This window comes from Canis lupus, chromosome 33 (assembly GCF_011100685.1).
Source record: "Canis lupus familiaris isolate Mischka breed German Shepherd chromosome 33, alternate assembly UU_Cfam_GSD_1.0, whole genome shotgun sequence".
In the NCBI taxonomy this organism is placed as follows: Eukaryota; Metazoa; Chordata; class Mammalia; order Carnivora; family Canidae; genus Canis; species Canis lupus.
The window spans coordinates 14,469,835-14,491,362 of record NC_049254.1 but is presented as its reverse complement, the minus strand read 5'-3'; the positions used below and the strand labels follow the sequence as shown (position 1 = coordinate 14,491,362).

At 42.2% G+C, this 21,528-nt stretch overlaps 1 long non-coding RNA gene across 2 annotated transcripts; it reads left to right on the top strand.

Moving 5' to 3' along the window:
• Positions 1-7: 7 nt before the first annotated feature.
• On the top strand, positions 8-20,106 carry LOC119867292. 2 transcript variants are annotated; one of them, XR_005383068.1, is made up of 4 exons: positions 8-569; positions 2,184-2,282; positions 3,915-3,990; positions 19,948-20,106. It is a non-coding gene; the product is annotated as an uncharacterized LOC119867292 (long non-coding RNA). The 2 variants fall into 2 exon arrangements; XR_005383067.1 differs by lacking the exon at positions 19,948-20,106 and having other exon boundaries at positions 3,915-4,117.
• The last annotated feature ends 1,422 nt before the right edge of the window (positions 20,107-21,528 follow it).

Here is a 21,528-nt window from a genome sequence, read left to right as displayed (position 1 = left end):
GGGGCTGCCAAGAGAGGGGAAGGTGGGGAAAGACAAAGGTGGAAAGGCTTCCCCAGCAGAAAATGAGAGCAAAGGCAGCTTGTCCCTCTGTGGACACACTGGAGAGTGTTTCAGCCTCTTTCTGAAGGCTGGACCCTCCCCGGCTGCCTTAGATCCCAAATACTGTGTTGGTTGGTGGAAACGAGGGAATGCCCTCGCCACATGCTGCCAGGGTGAAAACGTCTCTGCCCTCCCAACCTTGGCAGCCTTTTCTTAATCCTGGCTGTGGGAGTCTGACGCAGAGCTTTCTTCCCTGACATCTCTGCCTGTCAGGAGTGCTGCCAAGGGATCCGGGCTGCCCAGTCCAGTTCTTTCCTAGTGACCTTTCCCTCCTCTCCCCTCCAGACCCCGAAACTGTCTTCACCTTCAGACCCCTGAATTGTCTTCACCTTCTCTCCACTCTTTCCTCATGGCAGGATGCGGTGTTCCAACAGGATGAAGCCCTCTTCTCACCTCCTCCTCATCCCACCTTCCAACTCATGAGCCCAGAGGATTCTCAGTGCCGCTTGCACTTCGTTATAGATGAAAAGGTAAGAGCGGCCTTCGGTGAACTGGCTGACTTTTATTGGGGGGCGGGGGGGGGGGGGGAATGGGAACAGGGCCAATCATATTGCAGATTCTCAATCCTGCTATTAGACTCCACCCCATCTCCTAACCGATCTCTGGATGGCAACCCCTAACTTTAAGATTCATCCCAAACTCCCTGCCTTCTCTGTGCCTTTATGGGCTCTTCTAGCTGCTGGCGGCTCGCTGTCAAAGTCTACACCTAATATTCTCGAGCCCTTGCCACGCGTTGGCCCTGGTAGGCATTCTATTATTATTTTATGAACTTCTCACTACAACTCTATGAGGTAAGCACTGTTCTTTCCATCGTGCAGAAGGGAAAACTGAGGCTTAGATAGAATTTATCCAGCAGCGGACCACCATTAAGTGGCTCAATCCTGGATACGCTGACTCCTTTGCAGGAGGGTGATGTAGAGTGTAGGGGAGGGGCTACCCAGTCTTAGCTGTCTTAGCTCTTAGCTCAGCTCTTCGTGTCTCCCAGTGAATGCAAGCCCTCGGACTGCATGAAACAGCTCTTCTGTAGTAGCATCACTAATGAAAGTAAGCTGTCCTCCTTCCTCTCACATAAGTAATTATATGAAGATGGAGGTGTTTACTCACCCCTGCCCTTCCTCATGCCCCTGGGCTCAGACTGCCAACCCATGGTTGTACCAACACGTTTTCTCCAAACTCAGGATTGTAATGTCTTACATTACAGGTTGGGCCAAAAGTCCAAAACCCATACTTTCCATCCTTTCCTCCCAAGAGGCCATTTAGGGAACTGAGGTTTCATTCCACTCCAATCTTTCCTCTCCTCCACGGCATTGCCATACCACCTCCTTCCTCTTCTGTGTCCTCCATCTCCCCCTCCCAATCTAATCCCATGCTGTCTCTGCCCCATTGGAAAGGAGGAGACAAAGGATGATGGGGGAGGGCTTGCTCGTGTGCCTGTGCTTGTGGCCCCTGAGAGGTCCAGGGGGCACCATGTGCACCTGCGGTGCAATCCTGTAGGGTATACGTGGCCAGCTGCTGCTTCCTCATCTAAGTGAAGGACGCAGGCTCTCAGTCGGGACCATGAAGTCAATAAAACCAAATTGCCAACCAGGAAACCTCCACCCCCTCTCCTTCAAACCATGAGTTCTCAAGTCCCCCCCCGCCTGTGACATCCTTGCCTCACAAATAGCAAAGATAGTCCTTGCACTTCTCTGTTTGTGTCTTTGGTGTTACTAGACCACACCTAGGTGCTGGGAGAGGGCAGAGAGCATGAAATGGGTGGTGGGAGACAGACGCTGTAGCTACCAACCACAGCCTGTGACCAGCGACAGAGGCAGAGACATTAGAAGCTCTGTTTTACATTAGTTAATTGTTTCTTATCTTCCTTTTTTCTCCCCATTAACTTTTATGGGGAGCACTGGGTGGTAGCTAATGTTCTGGGTTTTCGTTTTCAGGGAGGAGGAGACTATACAGCCAGGCTCCTTCCACGTCGAGTCACTGCATTCTACGGAAGCCAGTGCTCCCATCAGGGGTTCATTTCTGGGTCGTTCTCTCTCTTGGCTTCAGGATCTGCTCCTCCTTCTGACCTTTTGTTGGATTCCCCTTAGGTACCAGGGTTGGATGCACATCTATTTCCTGCTGCAATTCTGACAGACATAATCACCAGTACAAGGGCTTTAGAACCTTCATAGAACTTTATATTCTAGGTAAGCACATATTTTTGCCCTGACTACTCTCTCTGTTGATGAAAGCTCACACTACCGGCTTCAGCCATATTGCATTGCCGCACAGGAAGCCCATGGTCCTTGGAGGAGCGCCAGCACGCATGGACAAGCTACTATTTACCAGTATATCATTTCGGTGTCACAAGGGTGGCAAATCCACTCTACTCATTGCTCAGGCCTAATATGTTGGAGTCCTCCCTGAAGCCTCTCCTTTCCCAACCTTTCTCCAGTCCCCAATGCATGCGGGGACTCAACCAATGTTTTGAAGGAGTCCATAAACACTTCTGTGGCAAAGGTGTTATCTACATTTTGCGGTGGCAACTGAGGCCCAAGGCCACTGAGAAACTTGCCTGAAGTGACACAGCCAAGAAGTCAGAGCTGGGAGATACTAATCCTGGCCTGTGTGATTCTGAAGCCACCTTTCCCCTAGACCAGGCGGCGCCCCAGTGTGGACCTCCACATTAGCCTCCGGAGGCCCTTCCTGAGCCTGTCCCACCTGCTGCCACCCACTGTGCCCATCTGTATAAGTTTCTCTCCTGGAATCATCTCTTTTCAAATCACTCAAAAAAGTTCACTGTCCCCCTACCTCTGCCATTGCCTGGTGTGCCAAGCTTGCTGTCCTCAGCTTTGCTCCAGTGTCCTCCACAAGCACTTCCAGTCCACTCTTCCAGCTTTATTTGCTGCTCCTCCCTAGAAGATGTTCACTCTATTCAAATGTGTCTACTCCTGGTAGCCCTAATCCACTCCCCCACACTTCTTTTTCCTCCATGCCTTTGGACAATCCATTTCTTCTACCCTAACTGCCACCCCGGTGCCACAGCCCACTTCCCCATTCCCCCATCCCCAACCCCACTCTAGAGAAAGCCTGCCTGTCCTGAGGCCAGGAGCAGACCTCATTCCTACTGAAGCTGGCTCTGACCAACCCCAGCCCACAGTGACCACGACTTCCTCTTGCTTCCACTGTCTACATCTTCATTTTACATTCACGGATTGCTTCCTGTGTTGTTGATGATCTCTTTATGTGTTATGTCTCATTTCTCCTACTATACTAAGTTTTCTGTGCAGCAAGGACTATGTCATATCCATCCTCCAGAGTGCTTAGGACAGAATCTTACATAGTGTAGGAGCTTAAGATCTGTTTCTTGTATATCATAGCATGCTCTGGAATTAAATGAAGTACAAACTGGATCCTAGACTGATTACTCTAGTGTTCCATTTCAGAGATAGGAAGTACATGCTGTGTACAGAACATTGGCTTTAGTTAGACAGATGGATCTTCACCTTTCATTTCTTTCACAACCTGCATAAATTTCATTGATTCTCTCAATCTCTAGGAATCTCAGTTCCCCTTTCTGTAAAATGGGGATATGACCATTTTATTTATTTCCAACTCATGGAGTTGTCTTAATGATTAAATGAGGTTCCTGTGCTAAATGCCTAGCACAGTGACTGGCACATAGAAAACACTCAATACTATTATTCCTATATTATATTATTAATACTGTATTACTCTGGAGCCATCAGAAGCAGGTGAGCTATTATCATGGGATCAGAAAACTGTGTACCCAGGATGCATCCCAGCCACTGTCCAATCTGTCCTCTACTCTTTTCCAGGTGATAATTGGAGGGTGAGGAGCTTGATCAAGGTCAAAGAAATCACTAGTGGGACAGCCAACATTGGAAGTCAGAGGTTTGATTTCCCAGTTCTGGGCTCTTTCTATTTTATACCCTGTTTCTCATGACAAAAGCATGTAGTATTTAATAAGCATTTAAATCTCATTTAATTTTTTCTAAATAAACATTGGTTCTCCTGAAAATTTTATTTCTAAGCTTTTGTATTAGTTGGAAAATATACCCTAGAGGCTAATCTTTAAAACAAGAAGGAATATAGCATTGTGGGGTTTTTTGTTTTTTTGTTTTTTGTTTTTTAGCATTGTGGTTTTGACTTAGGATATAGGAAGGTGGAATGAACATCACTCTTATACCTATAATAAGTAAAAGAGTGGATAAATGGTGAGTTCATGACTTTTTTGGAACCCACTGGAGGGCAGAGAAAAAAAAATTAACCCAAATCTGAGGAGCAACAGCTTCTGAGGGAGAAATGGGATAATAAACTGTTTTTCACCTGGGGCAGGTACAACCAGTGAGAAGAAGTTGTGCCATTTCCATAGTGTTAAGGTATTTCCCTCAAATACTTATTAATTACAGAGGGAAAATAGTGATAAACACGGAAGATATCGCCTTAACTCCATTATCAAAGTGAACATCACAAGTATACCCTGATCTGATACACTGAGGGTGTATATCTCTTCTGTGGTATTCTTGTGAAAAATGCATAACCTCAACCTAATCATGAGAAAGCATCAGTCAAGCCCAAACTAAAGGACAGTCTTCTAAAGAATTGGCCAATAGTCTTAGTAGCATCAAAGTAAAAAAAAAAAAAAAAGAAAAAAAGAAAAAAAAAAGGCTGAGGAATTAACACAAATTGAAGGATACTAAGATGACATTGCAGATGAATGTATTATGAGATTCAAGACTAGATCCTGGATTTTAGCAACAACAACGACGATGACAAAAAGTGGAGAAATCTGAAAAAAAAGTAGTTTGCAGTTTAATAGTATTACATCAATATCTATTTCTTAGTTTTCATAATTATTATTATACAAGATTTTAACCTTTGAGGAACCCAAGTGAAGAGTATAGGAGAACTTTATTATTTTTTTCAGCTTTTCTGTAAGTCCAAGCTTTTTCAAAATAAAAAGTTTCTTAAACATGTAAGTCATGACAGTCATAGATTCTCAAAACTGAAAGCAATAATTCAGTGTCATTTATTTTACTTTCCACCTAAACTTACATATTTCTGATTTGGGCATCTACATCTCCTTAGCATCTGTAAGCAGTCTGAATTCAGTCTGTCTGCTTCAAGCAGAAGCAAAGTGTCTGTGAAATATCAGGCTTCAGAATTTCATTTTAGGTGGATAAAAGTGAGAAGCCCAGAATGGACCCTGAAGTCAGGGGGCCATCTTTCTTTCTTTCTTTCTTTCTTTCTTTCTTTCTTTCTTTCTTTCTTTCTTTCTTTCTCTTGCTGGGAAGGAAACCACATCACTTATAAATGGGCTATTCTATTTTGGACAGAGTGCCAACATATTCAAATCTGTTAATGTCCTAGTTAGATAAACTAAAGAATAAAATGCCAAATTTTCAAGATGTTTATACAAACATTGGTCTTGGCCCTGGACATTCCATCAAAGCTTATCTATGTAGTTAAAGAAAACTATATAAAGTGTTGATTGTCTTGCTTTTTCATCCCCAGTGAGAGGAAGAAAGAGAAAAAGAGAGAGAGAGAGAGAGAGACTTTGTAAGGTAGGACTATAGGCCCTGTAAGATTTAAAATGTAACTAGTTGTCAGGAGGATGGTGGAATAGGAAGTCTTAGTCCTCATTTCTCCACAGAAACCAATTTGACAATGATGTACATACCCCAATGCCTTTATGAGAAGTCTAAAAATCCAGTTAAGAAGTTGCAACACTCCAGATGAGCACAGGACCTTTAAGAGCTGCACTGAAATGTGTAAGAAGAACAATTTCAATTTACTCGCATCAGCCTCACTCCCAAGCCAGGACAGCCTCAGCACCAAGAGAGATGGCCTCAGCCTGCAGTTTCTCCCCGCAGGGCAGGGAGGGAAGTGTGCATCCAATTTTCAGCACACTGCCGAAAGGGCTGGTTTCTGTCTCAACTCACCCAGAGCACTGATGAAACCAGCAGCTAAGCACAAAGGAAAAGAGGGGGACGGCTTGCTGTACCCAGCACAGCTCTACAAGTTTGGGGAGGAAAAAATTCCACAAGAACTTGAGTTTTCTCCATAGGGAAAAAAAAAAGGAGTGGAGTAGAGTGGCTCCAATGTCCCAACTCTTGATACAGCAGTCAGACACCAGAAGCAAGAGATCTGGGGTTCCTGAAAAGAAACCAAGAAATCCCTGAAATTAGGAATTTACATGCATAAGTCCAGAGAGGACATATCCATAGAAAAGGTTTGAGAGGCTCTCAGCATCTCTATCAAGGCAGATTGGTGAAAGTCTTCTGAAGTGTGAAAGCCAGTCCATAAAGATTGGGAGAGGTGGCTATTTCTTCCAAAGCATAGGCACCAACACAAAGCTACAAAGAAAATGAAGACTGTGAAACAGGACATCAAAGGAACTACAAATAAATCTGCAGTAAATAATCCTAAATAAATGGAGATCCAGGAATAGCCTGACAAAGAATTCAAAATAATCATCTTAAAGAATCTCAGTGAGTGAAGGCTTTAGCTTTCCCCATCGTTAGGAATAATGCATGAACTGTGACTCAGGCCATTCCTGGATATTTCTGCCAAGTATCTCCTGTAGAGTTGTTCCTGATGAAGGCAAGACAGATACTCACTCTGATTCTCAGGATGGAGGAAGAAATAAGCTGAATTTTAAAAGATAATGAATTGAATAGGGACTTCATGGGGCAGGGGGTAGGGATGGGGTGGGGAAGCCTGCTGTCATATAGCAGAGCTTTTCGGCCATGAACTAGGTAATATGTGGAGGTGGAGCAAATATCTGACTAGAAACCTTTCTCTCTTTATAACCTAAAACACCAAAGGTATGAGAGCACATCTAAGGTGGATGAGATCTCTTTGGAAGGATGTTGCCCTTACCTTCACAGGAACTTGGAGGGACCTCCTGTACCTTGCTCTCAAATGAGGCTGGTTCTTTGGTAGAGTAGATCTTTGTGATCATTTTAAACCTCATCAACTTATGTTTAAAGGGTACAACTGTAAGATAGCCCTGTGATGACATCACTGTCTGGAACAGCAGAGTTGGAAAATCTCATCCTCCCTCATTACAGCGATCTTCACCAAACCCCCCAAAGTAGACTGAGGAACATCAAGGGCTGAGCTAGGCTTTTGAGGGCCTTCTAAATAAATTTATGATTTGGGTCCCAACAAATGCCAAGTAATCTTGGCTGAGAGAAATGCAGACTGTCAGAATGTACAGTGGCTTGAACCTGATTGGAATAAGCATGAACCATTACCCAGACCTAAAAGTGATAGATTTACCAGGGCCCAGTGTATATTGCACCTAGCATATCCACTGACAGACTTCTTCACGATCTATACCACCGTTCACCATATCCACAGCCCTTCCAGCTCAGAGGAGGGCTGATTGACGTAAAGAGCTGGGATGGTACCATCTTCAGGACACAGCAAAGGAAAGTGCCCCTGAACAAGTGAGCTTGAAAGGCCACCTGGGCTCAAATATGTTTAAACCATATTCTTGAGTTTGGAAATGTTTATACGTATTGGGTCTTGACCTAATGTCTTAAGTGCCCTGACCAATTAGGAGTTTGACTCTCTGGATTGCCATGATAAAAAATTAAAACTTAAGAAAGTACCTCCTAAATAATTGCCTGAATGCTTACCTTTAAGAGTACAAAAAATCAATAGGATGTTCCTTTGTGCCTGGGAGTAATAAGTGCCACACAGCATAAAACAGTACCAACCCCAACAATAAGGGTATTTAGGTAAAATAACAGTGTTTAGATCTCTCTGATCACTGTTATGAACTTGTTTGTGACAGGTAAATTTTTGGCTGGATTCCAGCCTAATTACTTCAGAATAATGGTTGGATACGAGGTAATTGAGCAGTGATAAGTTCTGCAATATTCCTAGTACTTGGGCAGCTGAAATAGCACCTGGTTGTAAATCATAACCATGTCTAGCTCTTCAGATGAAAATGGGCTCCGGTGCAAAAATTTCTCAGTTTGGGATACAGTTCATACCTAAAAAGGGCTGTGACCAATAAAAACATTACCACTGTGAAAATGAACATTAAACCTCCGTCCCTTGGGTAATTCTCAGTTTCTCAGTTCAGTGACCAGACCATGTTTTAGATCAGAGCAACCAGAATGACCATAGGATATAATTAGAACCATCTGGCAATTACAAAGAATGTCAATGAACAAAAAACACTGAGCTTGAGGGAAGCCTTAATAAAGGGTCCTCCAGTGCACTGGCCTAGATTGATGTGTTTTGCTTCATGTTTTGTTGTAAATGCTTTATCATACGATTTAATTATTTGTGGTGCTACAGGTCTTTGGCTTCAAGCCTTGCTGAAATAATTCTACTGCTATATCATATTTTGCTTCAGAATGACCAAGGGATCATTTTCCATTGACTACTCTGAAATAAAATATAAGCAAAATTATAAGCCAGAGATACTTGGAGTTTTACAGACTTGAAGAAAAGATATGAAAGACACCAAAATAAACTGTAATCATATACTTAATGCTCGAGACAGGGGATGCTCTGTGCTTCACAGTTTCTGTAAGTACAATTTGAAGAGGCTAAATGATAGAATCTGCCTAGCAATTTAGCAATTTAGGCCCCACGTAGCTTCACATTTATGTCAGGCAAGAGGACCAAGTCAAGGCAGAGGATAGTGAGCTGCCCATGGTATACATGCAAGTCAAATGATATCCGAAGTAGTGATCCTAAAAGATGACCTTACTCAACGTGGAGTGTTAGCTTGATGTCCTAGACCACAAGGACATTAAAGGACAAGTTATTTTTGCCTTGAATTATAGAAGAGTCTTGAAGGGTTTGTGCAAGCCGTGTGGCAAGATGGACCTGGCTTGGGTAGGAATTTCTGCAAACATTAGGAATGAGCTCAGAAGAAAAGGGAACTACTCTACCTGAAGGGTAGCTTTATTTATTTTTTTTTTGTCGTTTTTTTTTTTTAATAATAAATTTATTTTTTTATTGGTGTTCAATTTGCCAACAGACAGAATAACACCCAGTGCTCATCCCGTCAAGTGCCCCCCTCAGTGCCCGCCACCCAGTCACCTCCACCCCCCGCCCTCCTCCCCTTCCACCACCCCTAGTTCGTTTCCCAGAGTTAGGAGTCTTCCATGTTCTGTCTCCCCTTCTGATATTTCCTACCCATTTCTTCTCTGAAGGGTAGCTTTAGAGACAATGGTCATCTTTTGGGTATTCAGAAGAGGGGGCTTCACACTATCACATTTTGGAGGAGAATGAGGCTTCCTCCAAAAGGCCAGTTTGCAAAGCTTCCTGCATTTTCTGTGGCAGCCCCCTCTGGAGATTGGAGATTGCGGAGATTATTGCACTGGCAGGAAGTTTTAAAAAGGGGAAAAGTCTTCATGATGTGGGCTGAGGCCATATATAAAGTCTATGCCTGGGCAGCCCAGGGGGCTCAGCGGTTTAGCGCCACCTTCAGCCCAGGGCGTGAGCCTGGAGTCCCGGGATCGGGTCCCACATGGGGCTCCCTGCATGGAGCCTGCTTCTCCCTCTGCCTGTGTCTCTGCCTCTCTCTCTCTCTCTGTCTGTCTCTCTCTCTCATGAATAAATAAATAAAATCTTAAAAAAAAAAAAGTTTATGCCAACCCAAATCCTGCATCTTTTTTTTTAAGATTTTATTTATTTATTTGAGAAAAGAGAGCACAAGTGGGAGGAAGGACAGAGGGAGAAGCAGACTCCCTACTGAGCAGGGAGCCCGATGGGGAGCTCAGTCCCAGAACCCTGGGATCATGACCTGAGCTGAAGTCACATTTAACTAACTGAGTCACCCAGGGACCCCTATCTAGAATTGCTTTATCAAGACCTGGTCAGTGACATTGTACTTTCTTCCCATTATATTTTATTCTTCCAGCTGTCTCCTGAGACCTCAACCTTCTATAACCTAGCTGCAGGGCTCTTCAGTCCCTATTTTTCCAGAACTATCCATGTCCCCAATCCCCAGGCATCTTTGTAGTTTTCTCTTCTTTTCCTGTCCTGTTCCAGGAATAAAAGATAAAGCTCTTTCTTCTGGTACTCATTCTTATATTTCTTGAGCTGGTGGCTCCAGAAGGGGCCCAGAACATCTCAGAATTGACTGTGGGTAAGAGAATAGAGACAACAAATGATTCCCAGAGTAAGTGACCTGGGATCCTCACCCATGTTCAGCTCCCTACACTCCACCACATATCCACACCCAGATTCCAGACATCAACAGGTTTAGCACAGATTGTTTTCACTCTTCATAGAACTGATGACTCACCTGTCTAGAATAATCTCAGCCTAGACACAGTGACTTCTTGCAGGGACTCAACGAGGTCAGGATCTCTGAATATATTGCTTGAAAGACTCCCCTGCACCCAGCTCTGTCTACTACCCCAACCCCAAGCACCTGTTTCCCCTCCCTGCCATCTCATTGCACCAGGCCAGCGGGTCTGACTCGCTATCCCCGAATCCCCTTCTCCCATCCTTGTTTCCTTGGAGGGTGATGCTGATAGATCTCTGGTTTCTGTCCTTTTCCTCTCCTTCTGTCTATTAAGGTCTGTGTTGTCCCTTCTTTCAAAGACATTTTGCCACTTGTTTATCTGAAAGTCTATGTCCTCTGTCCTCTGGCTTCTTGCCTCCTTCTTCCATGATACTTACTGAACTCCCAAAGGTAGAGAAAGGATAGCCACGGGGTGAAGAAGGGTTAGCGGGATGGAAGTAGGGTAGGCTGAGTTAAGAATTCTTCTCTTGTCAAATTTAAAGATTTCATTGTGTCTGCCCCACACTCCATGCAGGATATCCCATCATTGGTTGTACTTGTCACTATGGCTATTTCTCCTTGAATGTCCTATGGAAAACCGGTGTGCCATTAGACTGGACCACAGCTTGTTGCTGCCACCTACTCTAGAAGAAAGCAGCTAAGCCATTGCTCTTGTGATCTTTAAATAAATCTCAACTCCCATCAGGAAACCCTCACTAAGTAACCTGAGTTATGGCTTCTCAACTCCAATTCCCTCTGCCTGTAACATCTGGGCCCCAGTAATACGTGTGGTCTCTGCATTTTCTGCCTCTATGTCTACCCTCGCTCTAGAAAGTAGGAATTAAGAACTAAAATAATTACTTCTGTTTATTTTCTCCTTCTCCCTCATTTCAAGCTGGTGGCCAGGTTTTGTTAATCCTTGCTTCAAGGCCTTTGGCTAGACTGAAGTACGTAGTGCCAAGTACATGACTCTTCCAGTACCCACTAAAGAACCCATGGCTCTTCCAGTGAGAACCAGTCAAGGTGTTATTGTGTGGGCAGGAAGAGAGGAACATTTTGTCATACTAAGGACAAGGAGAATATACTTCCCTGGGCTAGCGATTGGAAAGAAGCCTAAGATCTCCCTAACTATAAGAATGTTCTTACTTCTTCCTAAGTCCACCTGAGTGAAGTGAAAACACCTCAAAAAAGGGGAGGATCCCATATTTATCAAGGAGACTAGTATCCAGGGAGCTTTGTACCGTGAACATGGTGAGGACCCAGTGGAATTGTTGTCCCCAGGGGCCATAGAGTAGGAACAACTCTGGTCTCTGGTAAATGACTGATGATCAAAAGAGATTTCCCCATTTCTTGGCTTTATATAAGATGTCTACTCCACTATAAAGTGGGTAGCCCTGATACAGAGTGAGTTTGAATTTCCTACAAGCCTGGAAGAATGAGGGCTGTAAACTAAAACTGACTTAGAGAACTTAAAAGAAATATGGAACTTCTCGCATAATCCCATGTGTGATCATGGAGGATGCCCCCACCACATCTCTTAGATCCTAAGTGTTTTCAACTCATCTCAGGAGTGTTGCTCTCTGGGAACCAAGACAGAAATCCCATTAAGACCAGTGCCCTCATTGTTAGAAAAGCCTTTATTGAGCTTCTTCTGAGCACTCCAGGGGTGCAAAGGGGAGTATGAACTAGCAGTGCCCATGAGGCCAGTGAGGCTCAGGTAACCAAAGGTGGTTTTATCTTAGCTCACATCCTTGTTTTTTGTTTGTCACTGATCACACCTGAAACCTCACTATCGCCTGAGGCAAATAGGGCATTTCTCCTTTTCAAACAGTGACTGGACACAGCCTGGCTCACATTTTTCTGGTAAATTATTAATCTGTCACCAGATTCAGGCACACCTTTGCAAGGCCCACCTCACATTATGAGGATCTGAAAGTGCAAACAACACACAGCTGAGCAAACTGCAGGAAATCAGCTCTCAGCCCCTGGAATTGGAGTCCATTCTAACCGAAGGAGGAACAAAAGCAATGAAGGGATACCAGGAAGGGGGTTGGTATGATTTTTATATCCTAGGCAAGGAAAAGGGAGAGCCAAGATAGAGATTATTTCCTCAACTTCGCTTTTTCCTTTGTGGGGAATAATTGAAAGTTCAAATCAAAAAGCTATCATGAATTTTAAAAATATTTCCTTATTAAAAACAAATATTTTTTAGGGGTGCCTGGGTGACTAAGCATCTGACTCTTGGTTTCAGCTCAGGTCATGATCTCAGAGTTGTGAGATTAAGCCCTGCACCAGGCTGTGTACTCACTGCAGAGTTGGCTTCACGTTCTTTCCTCTCCTTCTCACTCCCCCTCTGCTCCTCTCCCGGCTGGCACTCTCTCCCTCTCTCTCTCTCTCTCTCTCTCTCTCAAAAATAAATAAATAAATTATTTAAAAAAAAAACCACCAAATATTTTTTAACTAACACGTATTTAGTGTCTATGGTATACTATGAATTTTGGCAAGTATTACGTATACAGCAATGGTGAGGATATATGGCCGCTGCTCTTGAGTACTCATTGAGTAGTCAGGGCAATAAAAATATAATTTCAAGGGATGCCTGTGTGGCTCAGTTGGTTAAACGTCTGCCTTAGGTTGAGGTCATGATTCAGGAGTCCTGGGATCAAGCCCTGAGCCCCACATGAGCAAGGAGCTTGCTTCTCCCTCTGCCCCTCACCGTGCTTGTGCTCTTGCTCTCTCTCTCTTTCAAATAAATAAATAAAATCTTTAAAAAATATATAATTTCAAAATCATGAAGTAAGTGCTATGTGGAAAGGGTACCTCAGATACAAAAGCAGCACCAATTTAACCACCTGAAAGATGCTGAGAGGATGAGAGAGAGCTGAGGTGAGGTGACTAGTAAAGCCTCCCACATAGTAGGCTCAGAATTAGCAGGAGCTCTTACTGTTTTGTCATCAGTTAAGTAGACTCGTGGGCACAGGGCCCAGGTCTCACATGGTGAGTAAAGGTGGGATTCAGGCTTCTACTTTCAGTGGCTCTATTACTCTTTTAAAACAATTTTCCAAAATATTTGTAAAAGGTTTTCCATTTATTAATGAAAATCAAAATGCTCTGTATATCTCCCATTTCAAAGGAAATGAATGCTTTCACCTCTTGGACATTTTGGGTTTTGTTTTGTTTTGTTTTGTTTTGTTTTTGCAATGGAGCTATATACAGGCAAGCAGATGAGAAGAACCACTGTTTGCCTTAGTGATCTGGAACTAAGCATTCTCCTTTATGTTTTTTCTCATGTTTCTCTGCTCAGAATCACTACCAAAAAGTTCTCTATCGCCAGTGTGAGGGTTACAAAGCAAACATCTAAATGTTAAGAAAAAGCATGAACTTGAGATAGTTGTATAATCGCTGTGTGCCTCTATCTCCTCATGTATAAAATGGGGATAGCAATAATGCACACCTCATAAGGATGTGGAAAGACTGACTAGGTAACATATATAAAACATCACATAAATATTAGCTTTAATTGTTTATGCAATTAAAATATCTTTAATATGACTTCTCCAAAGCACCAATTCAGAGCCTAGTACATAGTAAGTGCTCTGGAGTATTATTTATCTTGCCAATGGTACCACTTCAAAAATATTACTATCTGCCATTGACATTAAACTCTTTCTCGTCTACGCCAAATCATCGCTTTTTCTACTGCAAACAGCAGTGAATCTAGCAGAATAAGGCCTTCATCAACAGCAAGGAGATCAAGCAAGGAGACGGTGAACTGTGCCAGGGATCCATCCATTTATCATTCCAGAAAAGATAAAGAAGACACTTCTGAAGCATTAACTTATGAGCCTAGAATTCTAAATTACATCACCTATAAATCTAAGCTCCCCCCGAATGGGACTTATACCTGAGCTGAGAGCTGAAGAATAATGGTGTTATTTATCTGCCGGGGCCTCGTGGAGAGCAGAGGTCCCGGAATTAACACTGATAATCAAGACCGCTGAAGAAGGGCCGACCACTCTAAATCAGCCCACGTATTTCATCTGGCAACAGTCTCTGTCGTATGATTCAGACAATTCTAATTGTCGTATAATTCTCAGGAAACCAGAGGGCCATCAACAGGAAATTCTCTGGCTAGAGTTTGTTTTGCTGGCTTTGGGTAGTTTTGAAAGGAGTAGTATTTCTTTTTTTTCTGCAATTGTAATTAGCAAGATTTAAAAAAAAAACAACTCCTCACTGGTGGTTTTAGCCTTCTCTTTCCTCCTTCTTCAAGAATTTAACATCCCATGGTGGTTTAAATGCAGGGTTTACGTTTTAGAAGAAAATTGGAATTGCTCATTAGTGTTGGTTTTTTTCCCTTCATTTTAGATTAAACTGTCTAGTTAGTGACTAGAAAAGAACAAAGATTTTTAAAAATTACTTGTTCTCTAAGGACAATTACTATAGACTTTAATGATGTTTAAAAAAAATTTTTTTAAATCACTAAATGAAGCTCAGATCAAATTGAGCACACTCCAAATCACCTAGTAACTATTAAAGAAATGCCCCAGCAGAAGGAGAAAAACCCATTTCTTTTGAACTCAAGAAAAACTAACAGCACATAACAATTTCCTAATGTTCTGCTTAAAAAGTGTTTTATACAGTCAACAAAGGCACACCATTTCTGAGATGAGATAATTGGAAATGTGCCTTGATTTTTGATATTCTAAAAAGCAACCTGCTAGGAGATTTGGGAAGGGCTTCGTATTTGGGAAAAGATAAGAGCTGTAGCAGAACCACACACAAGTATGGTTACTAGTCCTGGCAGCACCATGTTAGGCACAATGATGACAGCGTATAGCGTGATTTCTTTTCTGGCAGTGCTGAAAATCAACTTGGAGAGCTGTAATCAACCCAAGGGCAGTAATTAAAGTAGAAAATCAAGAGCAAGTTCAGAAACAAAAGGCATCATTTCGGTCCAGCTCTCGGGAGACAAAAGTCACAGGAGATAATGATACAGTGACAAGAAGAAAGAAGACAGGTAAGAGGAAGAGCTCGTCCTGGCTCTGCCACTAATTCGTTTTTGACTTTGAACAAGTTCCTGAAACTCCCTGGACTTCTGGTCCCTGTCGTCGAGAGGTAAAAGGTGGGAATGAAGCATGAGCTCACCATAGGAAAGCAAATTTAGTTGTCCGGCTGGGTGCCAGGCAACCCTCTTTTGATGCATTGCAAGACATCCCTAGGTGACTATATCTGTCTTAGAATCCAAAGAAAATTGGACTTTCTGGAAGGGATGAACAAAGTAAAATCTCTCCTGTCTAGGTTTTCACTGACTTGTGGAGAAGAAAAACTTTTAACACTCATGCATATAAAAGGCACATAATAAATGTTGACGTGAACAGTTTGTTGTCATTCATGCTAGTTCATTCACCACGATTCCTTATCATTGAGGGACATACAGGATGTTGCATTTATTTCCTGTAAAATGGAAAAATACCTGCCTTGACAATAGCTTTCAGCCTTCCTGGTAATTAAATGCAAATTAAAGTAAGATAACATTTTCATTTATCAGACTGGCAGAGATTAAAAGAATAGTATTACCCAGTGTTTGTGTGAATGTGTAAGGAAATGGACACTTTCACATGCTGCTGTTGGGAGTGGAACTGATTCTATTCTTTCCAGAATGACAATCGGACAATACCATTTTCAAGACGTAGATTAAAAAGAGCATATTTTAAAGCCAGCATTCTCATTTCTAGAACTTTCTCTTGAGGAACCAAGAGTCCCACAATACATATAAGATTGTTTGCTCCTGTAACACTATTTAAGATAGAAATAGATGTGCCTGCCTTCCATCCTGGGTGAGTCTCCCATTGGGTGAGTCGTTTTCAGCTCCACATTCAGTCTTCTAGCGGATTGGCAAGACCTGAAATTCCAACTGGAACTACATCATTGGCTCTTCAGGTTCTCCAGCTCAGCAACAGAAGTTTCTGGATATAGTCAGCCTCTGTAATCATGCCACATTGGAATACTGCAGCCATGGCTGAGGAGGGATCTTCGTGAGGCATCACGGGCATCCGTGGTGACTGCAGAAGCTTGAGGGCTTCATGGGGAAGGTGGAGTGGCCATTTTTTGCAACTTCGACCTGGGTCTGTGGGTGATAACATTTGCAGTGACTCTAGATTTATTTTTTCCTTTATGCAGTTTTGAAATTTTCTACAGTGACTCCTCCACCCAAAAGATGCTGAAAGAATGAGAAACTGAGGTGAGGTGACTAGTAAAGCCTCTCACACAGTAAGTTCTGAATTAGCAGGAGCTCTTACTGTTCTCTCAGCAGTTAGGTGGACATATGGGCACATGGGCCCAGGCCTCACATGATGAGTAAAGGTGGGATTCAGGCTTCTATTTTCAGTGCCTCTATTACTTTTAAAAAACATTTTTCAAAACATTTGTAAAAGATTTTCCATTTATTAATGAAAATCTAAATGGCCTGTATGACTCTTGTTTCAAAGGAAATGAGTGCCTTTGCCTCTTGGACTTTTTTTTTTTTCTTGCAGTGGGGATAGGCAAGCAGATGAGAAGAACCGCCATTTGCCTTAGTGACCCAGAACTCACCATTTTTCGTTGTGTTTTTTCTCATATCTCTGCTCAGAATCAAAACATTCTCTATAGTCAATGACAGGGTTAAATAGCAAACACCTGAACACTGGGGAAAAGCATGGCATTTGAAAATTATTTCTCCCAGTTTCAGAATTTTGATTAAGAAAACTGAGAAACCACAAGTTTCTATATGATGTGTGAGTCACATTCTAGAAGTAGAAGATCTTTTGATAAAAAATTGACTCCATTGATGCTTAACAAGGCCAGTAGGTCACAGGACACCATCTCCCTGCCTTGGGATGACTGTATTTAATATTCTAAAGACAAATTAAACAGGAATATCATCTTAGTCGTCCTTAAGAATTACTAAGAAAGCTTGACTCTGCCTTGATTTTTTTGTGTTCCCAAAGAGTTGGGTTCCTCCCTCCCTCACTGACTCTCTTTCCCTCCTTTCATTCTGTTACATCCTCACTTCTTTCCCTTTCTTGCCAACCTCCTCACCTGCCCTGTGCCTGAGCCTGCTTCCTTCTCTGAGAGTCACAGTGAACTGGGGTCAAATCAGCAATGCTGTATCAGTTATGTGTCAGTCACTCTTCACACGTGAAGAAGTCTTGGTCCTTCTCTGTAGAGTCTAAAAATAGTCTAGTTGATGTTTTCTTTCTGCATAAGTAAAACCTGGTAATCACTAAAAAAAGAGCTACAGTCAAGCCAAAAAAGGAATATCAAAGCATCTGTAATCTACCATCCAGAAAACCACTGTTCTATTTAGAACGTATATTTCCAGTGTGTTGCTATGCATATAAAACATTTTTAACGAAAACTAGATCATAATCTCATATGGTTTTCTAACCTATTACCTTTCCACTTAAACATTATACAAATTTTTCCACGTCATCCAAAATTCTCTAACATTCTTTGCCATTTCAATGTAACAGACATTTCTTTAGAACAACTGTTATACAACTCTATTATCTTATACAAACCAGAAGAGGACCAGACAAACACAGTTCTATTTGCAGATGCAAAACAAATACAAGTCAGGTGTTAGAAAGTGGGTGGACAAGGTGTTGTGAAAGCAAATACCCAGGAGATTAAATCTTGACCAGAACTAAAAAAGAGTTCCTAAGGGAATGGCTGTACTGTGTAATGAGAATGCAGGTATTCCGGTGTATAGATGCACCTGGAGACGTTATCTGCTCCTAGCTGAGGCTTCCTCACCTAGTTGGGTCTACCAGGTGTTCCTTTATATTTTAATATTATGCTTCATAACTCCTGTTAGACATCTGTGTGTAAATAGGCTTGTTTCTTTACCTTTGTCAATCAAGAGGGTATTTGCTATCCAACAGGTGTCTCCTAGGCCTGTGATTTAATAATGTTTACACAGGGGAAACGGCAACTCTTTATCTCCAGTCTGGCCCCAACCTCAGAGATGCCTGCTGAATGCACTGCAGGTACATTGCCTGGGCTCAAATTCCAGACAAGAGACAAGAGAGGGGAACGTTTATCTCCCCGTCTTGACTTCTTTCCTCATCTGTAAAATGCCAGCCATTATCCCACTTCATAAACATGTCATGGGGATCAAGTTAGAAAATTGTGATTATCTGGTGTAAAGTTAGGATTATTATTATTGATATTGGTAGTCGTAGCAGTATTCATTCATCCATTTGGCTGACAATGATAGGAAGAAAGAGGGATGGAAGCCTGATGTCTCATACAACCGCATATTCCCAAATGACTAGTGGTCTCTAGATTGTTCCGAGCACTTCTGGAATGAGGTACCTCACCAAGACCACTTAGAGAGGCCACAGAGTCACCTTCCTGCCATGCTCCAGACAACTTCATTGCCTGAAGGATTTTCCTTCTTTCTTGTTTATTCTGCATCATTTCTTCAAATTATTGCCCCAACTCTCTGTACAAGGGGAACTTACTCCCTTTAAGAAATACTCTGAGTAGGACCTCCTGGGATAAAAATCACCAAATATTCTTGACATCAAGGAAGCCCCAGGATCCCTTCCCCAAACCAGTCCTCTCAGTCATATGCCCTATTTGATGATGCTTCCCAGCAGAATTCAGACCCATGATCTCTCTTCTCCATTTCTGCTGTGTTTTGTGGGGCACCTTATTTACATTATATATTTTCTCTGACTAAATTTGGAGGTCAGGTGCCCCTGCTTTTCTTCTGCCTAGTAAATATCCACCTTTAATTTTATATTTAGAGAGAAAAGATGGACTGAGGGGAACATACTTGCAATATGCAATTCAGGCCATCAACCTTTGCAGGAAGTCTTCAGTCAAATATTTAGGTCAACATATTTCTGCTCTAAGAGGGAAAGAATATATTTATAACTATCATCATTGGAGTAAATATTGTCCAGCTTTGATTTGGAGACTTGGGAAAGCAGAGGAGTAGTTTACTGCTTTGTGACTGCTTTTGAGGATAGCATCTTACCTTACGGGTCTCAGAGCCTTACTATCCTCATCTTAAAATGGAGTGAATAATACCTGCCAACATCACAGAATGTCATGAAGCTCACACCGTATTTGTGAAAGTGACTTTCAAATGTTGAATTTTGTAAAATGTAATTATTGTCATTATAAACGAGCTGACTCTTTCTTAGGTATAATTTCTTAGAAGTCCATGGAGGCGATGTTAGTTACCCTTCAACAAATTTCAATTATTTAAGAAATAAAATATAGTACTTTCAAATTCATTTCATGTATTTCTGTTGCTAAGTATTACTAGTAGTTTTATTTATTTTTTTTTTTACTAGTAGTTTTAAATTTGGTTATGATATTTCACAAAACAGCTAAGAATATTTAACAGACTTGATCTCATCATCAAAAGATTTTTTGTGTGTTTCACATTTTTAACCTTTCATGCTATAGCATTAGCACCTCTGATTTAAGGCTGGGCACAGGAAGCAGATGGCAGATATAATTGCTGAGAGTTGATGTCTGGTCTCAGGAAAGCTGGTATTGCAGTGACATAATTTGCTTCCATTGACCAACAGGTGCCTCGCCTGCTCTGTGACTACCTTCTGAGAAGCAGAACCAGCATGGCTTTTGAGTCAGACTGACCTGGCTTCAAGTTTTAGCTGGGTCTTTTCACTTTAGTTATTTTCCTTCTGCATTTAAAATTTAAAAAATAAATAAATAAATAAAAATTTTAAGTTTTTTCATTTTAATTATTTTGTTTAAGCTGAGATACTAAGTCCTACCTTCCAGCGTGTTTGAGGACTAAAGTGAGGAGTATTAAGTAACACACCTGGGATTTAGAGATTTAAAAAAAAAAAAATGTCTCCTTTCTTCTTCTTCCACCTCCAAACTGATGCTCTGGTATCTCCGGCTGAGTCCCCAGCCGTTTAGCTTGAGCAAAGGGAGGGTCAAGTTAACATCGAGCTCAGTTGCTGCATATCCTCCAGTTGGAAGGATTCTGCTGTACAAGACTATTTCCTAGGTAGGGTGCTAATTGGTTGGTCATATGGAATATAAGTGAATTCAGATCTTTGTCTTGATGAATGCCTTCTCATTGAATATGCACCTATTTATCACAGGATAGCAATGACAATTTTTCGCAGAAAGAAATGTTTCTAATTTACATATATGTGCCTGATGCATGAAGTGCGTTTTATAAATCACTATGTCATCACCACCAAAAAATGCCCTCTAGCCATATTAAAAAGAGCCCATGACAAGGGACCTATCAAATTGAATGGAAAGGCCATAAAACCATCAGTTCATTTGACATAAAACTGATATATTATGTGATAATGCTTCAAGTAGAACCCGGGACCCCATTCATCACATAGGCTGTTCGTTGGCTAGGTTCTGAGCTGTGTGTTAATGAAACCGTCACGCTCTGCTCAAGCTGCAGATTGCAGGCCCCGGTCAGCACTGGGGGCCTACACACCAGAAAGTGTTCCCACTGAAAATATGGTTTGTTCACTAGTGAACTTTTCTGGGAGAAAGTTGTAACAGGACAGAGGTCCCACAGCTTCTTGGGGATAGTGTCTTCACAGGTAAAGGGTGAGATAAGATCCATGGTTCTTGGTAAGAGAATTGCATTGGGCTCATCTGGCTAGCCTATAAAGGCGCAGGGGCTAGGGCCCCATCCTGGGGGCAGGACCTGGGTATCCCGCTTTAAAAAGATCTCATGATGGTTCCAATGCTCACCCTGGGTTTAGCTTTTCTTTTTTCTTTTTTCTTTTTTTTTAAGATCTATTTATTTATTAGAGAGAGAGAGAGAGACCACAAGGGCAGGGGGTGGGGGATCCTCAAGCAGGCTCCCTGATGAGCATGGAGCTGGATGCAGGGCTCCACCCCAGGGCCCTGGGATCATTACCTGAGCCGAAATCAAGAGTGAGACTCTTAATTGACTGAGCCACCCAGGCACCCCCGGGTTTAGCCTTTTTACTCAGTGTCATTACAGCACTAGCAGCATCAGGATCTGCTGGCACTTTGTTAGAAATGCGGAATCTCAGACCTACAAAGTTGGAATCTGAATTCTAACAAATTGCCATCAACTCAATGCCTAGTAAAATTGGAGCAGCATTAGAGAAGTATCTCACAGCCTTGGCCTCATGTTAATTAAT